The sequence below is a fragment of the Durio zibethinus genome, chromosome 28 (genome assembly GCF_047325235.1).
Source record: "Durio zibethinus cultivar Kanyao isolate XHJ-2024 chromosome 28, ASM4732523v1, whole genome shotgun sequence".
Lineage (NCBI taxonomy): Eukaryota > Viridiplantae > Streptophyta > Magnoliopsida > Malvales > Malvaceae > Durio > Durio zibethinus.
In genome coordinates, this window is record NC_143189.1 from 10,016,106 (window position 1) to 10,024,934 (window position 8,829).

Genomic DNA, 8,829 nt, shown 5'->3' on the forward strand with positions numbered 1-8,829 from the left:
TTGATGTGAAATACTAATGCTTTATGTTGAGCATGCATGGGTGGAGTGTGTTTGTTGGAGTGGTGTGAGGCATGTGCCTGTGTTTCTGAATGGTGCAACTGTTTAGAACACATAGTTTACTAGGGTTAGAGAGTAGTCATGTGTAATTAATAGGTTTAAATTTTAAGTTGAACCAATTTTTTAAGAGAGAATGAATATGTCTATTTTGAATAAAGGGGTAATCGAAAGGTCAAGTTTAAAGGGGATTATTGTTTGTGAATCAATTAAAACAATTCGAATTGATGTCATTTCAAAGGTGTCAATGCTTGAAATTATTTTGATTAGTACTATTTCACTCATTTCATTAGGCTAAGTATAAATAGGAAACCAAAAAAAAAAAAAAATTTCAGACTCATTTATGCTATTTGCTATTGAAAGAACTTTTGCTCTTTGTGTGTCATTGTGTTGTTATGCTATTTTTTCTATATTCATTACAAAATCTGTTGTTGTTAAACAATTTTTCATTTGTTTTTTATTGTCTTTTACTTTATTTGAGATAGAAATGGCAACAAAAAGAAAGATAGTGATTGAGAGTTCTTGTAATGATAAGAGAACTAGGGAACGACCATCAACTATAGTGGTTATAGTAGAGGGAAGATAGTTCAGAGGGCCTAGGGTAAAAGAGAGGGTGCTTAGGGTAGAGGCTGTATGGGTCAAATAGGGCAGGGTAGTCAAGGTCATGAATACGACATTGTGATTAAGGAGGTAAGGGGCTTTTTTTACTAGAGTTAATGATTCGTGTATTTGTGTCATGTAAAATATTAAAATTCATGTATTTGTATCATATTTTACATAAAAATTATGTATAATAATTTTGTCGACATGAAAATATAAAATTTTTTTTATTTTGTTAAACCCATATATAATTGTTGTTAAAATTTTAAGTCATGCCACTTTCAAATCCTATTTTTATGTCATGTTGACGTTGTGTCATGTGTAGTGTTTTAGATTACCAAGTTTACCTTTGGTCGACATGAATACCTTAATTGTTACCAAAGGGAAGGGAAAAAGTGGAAGAGTATAAAGGTTGTGGTCAATGAGCCTAAAGACTTGGCCTACGGATGTGGCTACTAGATATCTATCTTTTTAATGTAACACTGATCATCTGCTAGCACTAGATTGTATGGCCTTCAACCTACATAAGCCCATGTATGAGATCTCCATGTCACCATAGGGGTTTACCATCAGTCAAGTTAGGGCCAATGAAAGGATGGTAAGGTTCTACCTATACAATTTTTGGCATGGATTCCACTTACCTCTGCACCTTTTCCTTCACTTGGTATTGACCACATTTAATGTGGTGATGTCTCAGATAGCACCAAATGCTTAAGTGATCCAAGTCACCTACCTTATATACTGCAAGCTGAAAAAAATAAGTGCCCTTGGTGAACATGATCTTGAATCTCTACATGCTTAAGAAGATAAATGGTTAGTTGTATTATCTCTAAACATGTAAGTGATCTTGTATAGTGAGCTACTGTTCAATAGCTACTCTTATTATGATAGATGTGTAGTGGTATATACAAAGATTTCTGGCTTGGGTTCCCCTTAAAAATCACGTGATCCTAAGCTAGTGTATTGACCAGAAGGGTTTTTGAACATGGGGATAACGAGGCCAAGCAAGTCAATGCCCTAAAGGATGCCAAAGTGTCATATCTAGAGTTGGCCACGCTTGAGAATATTAGCAACTATTGCCTCATCCTAAGCAAAGATGAGGAATTGGCTATTGTTTTCTAGAAGGTGCTATATAAGAAAAAAAATGGTAGCCAAGGATAAAGAAAAAAAAGCTCATTAAGTCAAAAAATGTAAGTTTACTATTTGGTAGATTTGTGTGTTATACTTTTGTTGTTGTGGATGGACATTACAGGTAATGTGAAACTATTATACTTGTGCTACTATGTGACTTGTAATATTGTTTTGTTATTGTAGTGAAGAAGGTAATTGTAAACCCAAGAAACTTGAGCCTCGTCAAAAAGGTCCCCTTACAGTGGTGTGTAGTAGGTGCTTGAGGAGAGATTAGTTGAGGTTGCCTTTACTAGGGTGTAAGGTATTAAGGAGGAAAAGTATGGGTGTAGAGGAGAGTAATGTTATGGTGCCCTAGAGTAAGAAAGTGGGGTTGGGCTTTGGCATGCCAAGTGTTGAAGTATTTTTTGAGTGTAACTATTATTCTTGTTACAAACTTCACTTATAGTTGATTAATGTCATAATATATAGATCTGTAAATCTATAGCTAGATTTAACAAATGAAATCACCACCAATATTTTTTATCTAAGTGTGATTGGTCACCTGAGGAATCTATCATTTTAAGGAGCTCCTAAGCTTGACTAAGAGTTCCTAAAAGAATAGGTTCAAGTCTACAAACCAGAACAGGGTTCGAGAGTTTGGTTACATATGGGGGAAGGTTATAGCACCTTCACATGCCCATCTGAAGGATGGCACCATATTATTTTAAATTATCATAGGGTCTTGATTCTAATGGTTTTAAATTTTTATGTTAAATATGAGAAATAATTCATAAGATTCTTCCATCAATCTAGTAGAATTCTTAAAAATATTTTTTCACCTCAAGAGTATTCAAGGATCCTATTTGTTTCCTTAAAAGGGCTCCATCATCGGAAAGATTTTTTTTTTTTAGTTTTTATCGAAAATATATTTAATTATTCCACCATTTAGGCTAAATTAGAAATATTTTCTCTTTTTGAATTTTTAAAATTTTCACCATTTAGGTCTATTTAGAAATTCTCTATTTCTCTTTTTTTTTTTGGTTGGATTTCTAAATTTTCCACGATTTAGGTTTATTTAGAAATTCTTTTTTTTTTTTTGTTTTAGGAAAGAAAATAATATGACAATTACTTTTTTATTGAACTTTCATTTAAATTCTTTCACCATTTACGACAAATTTAAAGAAGTTTCTTACCTAGAGATTTATTAGGAATTTACCATTTGAAATTTCTAATAATCTCATTATTGGATAATTATCACATATTTTCAATCAAAATTTTATTTGAAAAAGAATACAATTACTTTTATTGAAATTTCATCTAAATTATTCCATAATTGGGACAAATTTAGAGAAAATTTCTCACTTAGAGATTTCTTAGAAATTTACTATTTGAAATTTTTAAGAATCTCATCCTTGGGTAATTTGTATTTAATATCAAAATTTTTATTTTTATATTTTTAATATTTTTGTTTGAAAATAAATATTAATTATTGTTATTGAAACTTTATCTAAATCATTCCACCATTTAAGACAAATTTAGACAAAATTTCTCACCAAAGAATTTTATAAAAATTTACCATTTGAAGTTTTTATAAATTTCATCATTGGATAATTAATACTCATTCTAAAAAAAAAATTATTTTTTTTATTTTTTTATTTTTTTCCAATTTAATAATGTAAAAATACCAAAGAAAAAAAACAAACATATAAATAAAATACTAAATAAAATCAAAAAATAAAAAAATGGCTTAGCTTGGCGGCTGAAGCGATTCTGCTGGAGGCACAGAAAATGGCTCAGGAGACGCTGCTTGGTGGCTCGACTCTGCTCAAAGGATTGGCTAGTACGTGGGTCAAAAGTGGGTTAGTGTTATGGGTCAGGTCTCCCAAATAGAAACACGTGAATCCTAATAAGTCTCTTAACACCAAAATGACGTTGTTTTAGCAAGGTATATAAGGCTAAATCCCAGCGTTTTTCACTAAATCTCCCTTCTTCCCTCTTTCTTTTTTTTCTCTTCTTCTCTCTCTAGACCCCCTAAAAACACAAGTTAAATTTCATCGGATTATAGAAAATCTAGCCGAAATTTGGGTTATTCACTAGAAGTTCATCAAAATGTTCATTGGTTTTTGGAGATGTGACGCTGGAAACTAGAGATCTTATTGGAAACTAGGAATTTCACCGAAAAGTCATCAAAAAATTTAACTTTTGCCACAAAATTCAAATGAATTCTAGAAATTTCTAGAAAATTATCAGAATTAAAAAAAAAAAAGCCTAAAATTTTTCAAATAAGCTTCTAAATGTGTGTTGACCTCTGTTTTTCTAATTTTTGCTCTAATTTTTTTGATTTCTTATTGTGTTTTGTTCTTTGTGTCTAAGGTTGTATTTATAGGGCTTCAAATCTAAGAACCCTAAACCAGATGGGATTTCAATCCCTTCTGAGTTCTAACTCTAAACCTTAATTCAACTTAAACTCTTTAACCTAGTTCTTCCCAAACTCAACCACTTTTTTCATTTTTTTATTTTTTTATATTTTTCATCAATCAATTAGACCCCTAGACTGATTAAGGTGTCTACAGCTGCCCCTCTTTGTACATTTTTTATGAAATAAGAATTGTGCAAAGACGTAGACAACCCAATCAACTTGACACAGACTCATTGTATAACATAAAAACTCCTCTAAATAGAGGCTCCATGACTTTGAAAAATAAACAAAGCTCCTCTAATAAGAGGCTCAATGACTTTTGAAAAATAAATAATGCTCTTCTAATGGCTTAACGACTTTGGAAAATAAATAGGCTCATTTAATCAGAGGCTCAAAAACTTTGAAAAATAAATAAAGCTCTTCTAATCAAAGGCTCAATAACTTTTGAAAAATAAAGCTCTTCGACAATTATGTCTAGAGGAGTCATAAATCAAGTCTGATGAAATGAAAACTCAAAGATTCATAATTTGAGTTCGAATTTCAAGGTTCAAATTCGCAAGAACCTTTTAGCTTCCCAAGAATTTACTAAAATTTGATTCTCAAAATTTTAGTTTCACAAGAATTTTATTCATAAAATCTCAGATATGCAAGAATTCAGATTTGCAAGATTTCAAGACTTACATTTGAGAGATTTTTATCCAAAGTTTTAATTCAGGGGTTCGCATGCAAATTGCATGGTTCACATCTAACATTTAAAGATTCTTATTCAAATTTTGGAAATTCACATCCAAAAGTTCAAAGTTTCTCGTTCGAGTTTAAAGGTTCACATTCAATTAATCTTAGAGTCTCACATCTAAAATCTCAAAGGTTCTCATTTGAGTTCTTCTTAAATATTCTCATTCAAATTTGAAGATTCACATCTAAAGAGTTTAAAACTTTTCGAATATTCACATTCGAATTATTTTTAAGTTTCTCATTCAAAGGTTTTCATTTACAAATTTAGAAATTCGCATCAAAAGTTCAAAGCTTCCCATTCTAGTTCAAAGATCCACATCCGACAAATTTTAAGGTTTTCTATCTCAAAGATTCTCATTTGAAAACTCAAAGATTCTCATTTGAAAACTCAAAGATTCTCATTTGAAACTCAAATATTCTTATTTGGGGTTTTCTTAAAGATTTTCATTTAAGAACTCAAAGATTCTCATTTGAAGATTTCTTAAAGATTCTCATTTAAGACTCAAAGATTCTCATTTGAAAACTTAAAGATTCTCATTTAAGATTCAAAGATTTTCATTTAAAATTTAAAGATTCTCATTTAAGGATTTATTAAAGATTGTCATTTAAGATTCCAAGATTCTCATTTAAGGATTTACAATTTTATCTTAAAAGACTTCATCTAAATATTCAAAATTTCTTTTTCAGATGACTTTCAAACTTTTACCAAAGTCAAAATTTTATATGTAATGAATGTCATGATCAATGATGCAAATACTTTCTTAATGACGCAAATGCAACAATCTAGATTCTCATAATTCCATATTCTCAATCATGATTTAAATGTTTACTGCATAATGCAAATGTATAGCCAAACCAAAGTTTTAAATATTCTTCAAACAACAATGTAAACGTAATGCATGTAATGCGGATGTCCATGCCATGAAATTCTAATTAATTATGAAAATATGATTCTCAAGATTCCATCATCTTTCATCCTTCTTTTTTAACTTCTCAGCACTTGCCATCTCATCAACTGATCCATATTTTTTTTCATCATTTGATCATAACTCATAGGCTCATCAACATTTAGTAGAACAACTTTTGTCCCTTGATCCACACTGTTTCCATTATTTGACCATAACTTACAAGTTATTTTGACCAATCTATCACCATATTCATTTATTGATTGTCTTCTTTTCAAATTTTTGCCCTCTCTTCATTTGTTAACCAATCCATCACCATATTCATTATTTGATCACACCATACGTCCTTTCAAATCATTTTTTCAAGTTTATGCACTCTTCATTTTTTTACCCCCCATCATCCTGGATTTCTTTTCAAAAGAATGCAAAAATCTTTTATGCACATTGTCATTCATTCATCATCATTTCAAATCATGACAAATGTAATGCAATCACACAATCTTTCCATTTGCTATGGGGATAAGTGAGTATAAGGTGAATTGAGAGAAAGGTAATCAATGAGGAGTGAGTCTGGTACAAAATAAATAGGCAAAGGAACAAATTCAAAGCATGTCAGTAGGAATGGTATTGAATGGTATCTCAATGTCGAAATAATGAATACTTAGATAGTTCTTAACATTAATCCAGAATTTATTTTCAAAAACTCATTCTATTGACTTCCAAGATCAATTTTGAGCTCATTAAACTTTACCCTAGCTTTGAGGGATCTTCAAATGTCTTTGATCTTTCATACATGTGAACTGTCTATCCAACCCTCAACTCAGAGATTTTACCTAAATTACTTTTTCGAGTTTTTAATTTGAGTCTTCATTTTTCTTTTATTTTCATCTTTTTTCCTCTTTGTTTCTTTTTGTTTTTTTTTTCAATTTTTGTTTTTTTTTTCATTTTTCATCTATTATTGATATCTCTCACACATCAATCTTTAAAACACATTCCACTGCCCCATCATAAGCATGCTTTAGCCCAATATATGATCATTCAATTCGAGCATTCACACTTAATCCAAATGAACTTTTAAAGGTTGTAATATAGGCCATGGTGAGGAGTCATAAAAGAAATGGATAAAATAGGCTCAAAACATGTGTTTAAAGGGGTTTAAAAGTAAAGGATCATTTCTCGTCATTTGATACAACTTGGCATTTTGCCTTATTCTACATCATTTCACTATTTTTTGCTTTTTGCATTTACCTTATCCTCATAAAAAGATTTTCATTACGTTGCCCCAAATCATTTGTGACATTCATTTCTCTTTTCTCTCTTTTCATCGGTCTATTTTTTTTTTTTTTTATCTTTGAGGCTCTTTACGATCTTTTTTCTCTTTTTTTTTTTTCAAAAATTACCCCCCAATGTAGAGGGTGATCCTTGGTCGGTGTTCTTTAGAAAAAAAATCATAATAGGCTCAAAAGAGTAACAATGAATGGTTTTTCAAATGGTAAAAGAAAAACGATCATTTTTCATCTCAAATGTGAATGCTTTGCTTAAACATCATCTATTGAACAAAAATAAGCTTATGGATCTTTATAAAAGACTACACATCTTCAAGACATATCTATTTCACCTCTGCCAATAACTTGCTTCTTTTGCTCAAATAGTCTCTATAGATAAATGTGAATGAGTTTCCAAAATTAAATCCTAGAATTATTGTTATCATTGTCTAAACATTCATCATTGAGAATTGAAGAATGGGAATAAAAAGATGTGGTAAATAGCAGAGCATGAAATAATGGCCTAGACAAAAGAGAAAATGTAATGAAATACATCAACTTGTCTTTTATTATAATGATAACAGATGAAATCTTATTGCATGAAAGAATTTCTAACATTACTATAAAAGCAATTTTAAAATGATAAGCAACTTCCAACCAGCCATAACCTTCTTCTCAAAATTATGCCCCTATGCAATCAGGAAAAAGATTTTTATTGATATTTTGGCCTCCTAATTCATCGAAGCTCACTAAACCTTTTTGGATCAAACTTTTCACTTTATGTTTGAAAGTAAGGTAGGTTTCTATAGAATGACCCACATTTCCATTATGATAATCGCACATCGCATTAGCATCATACCACTTTGGATAGGGCGGCATCAATGGTTCTAGGATAACTAGAGATGCCAAGTTGTTCTTGACCAGTTCTAGGAATAACTCAGTATAGGTCATGGGAAAATGGCTTATGTGTACTCTTTCTTCGTTATTCTAAGATCTTTTTAAACCGTTTGGTTGATTATTAGGCTTTAGAGCTGATGTAGGTACTTGAAAGATCGATTGGTAGGTTGAAAGGTAAGCTGATTGTGGATATGGTTGGTATGGGTATGGTGAGGTATTGTTTACAACAAGATAGTATAGGGAATAACCTTGTGGTGAATAAGGTTGATATCCTCTAAATTGTCTATCAAAACTCGTAGCTTGAGCTTTAGTCTCTTTTTTCTTTGGCGCTTTTTTAGGTTCTTTTCCTTTTAACTTGCCATTTTTAATAGCATTCTCAATAATTTCACCTAAAATCACCATCTCAACAAATTTTTTTATGGTATTCGCTATCATCTTTTCGTAATAGAGAGATTTCAAAGTATTGACAAACAATATTGTAGTTTCATTTTTTGTTAAAGGGGGTTACACTTGAGAAGCTACATCTCTCCACCTTTGGGCATACTCTTTGAATGACTCATTTTCTTTTTTTCCATGTTCTACAAAGACAAGTGATCAAGGGCTAAGTCTATGATATGTCGGTACTGACTGATGAAGTCATGTGTCATGTCACCTTAAGAACAAATATGGGTTCTATCCAGTTGACATACCATTTAGCAGTAGAGCTAGTAAGGCTGCCTTGAAATACATGCATTAACAACTTTTCATTATTAGCATGGACAGCCATCTTCTGAAAATACATGGTAATGTAAGTTTTTGGACACTTTATACCATCATACTTCTCAAACTATAAAACCTTAAATTT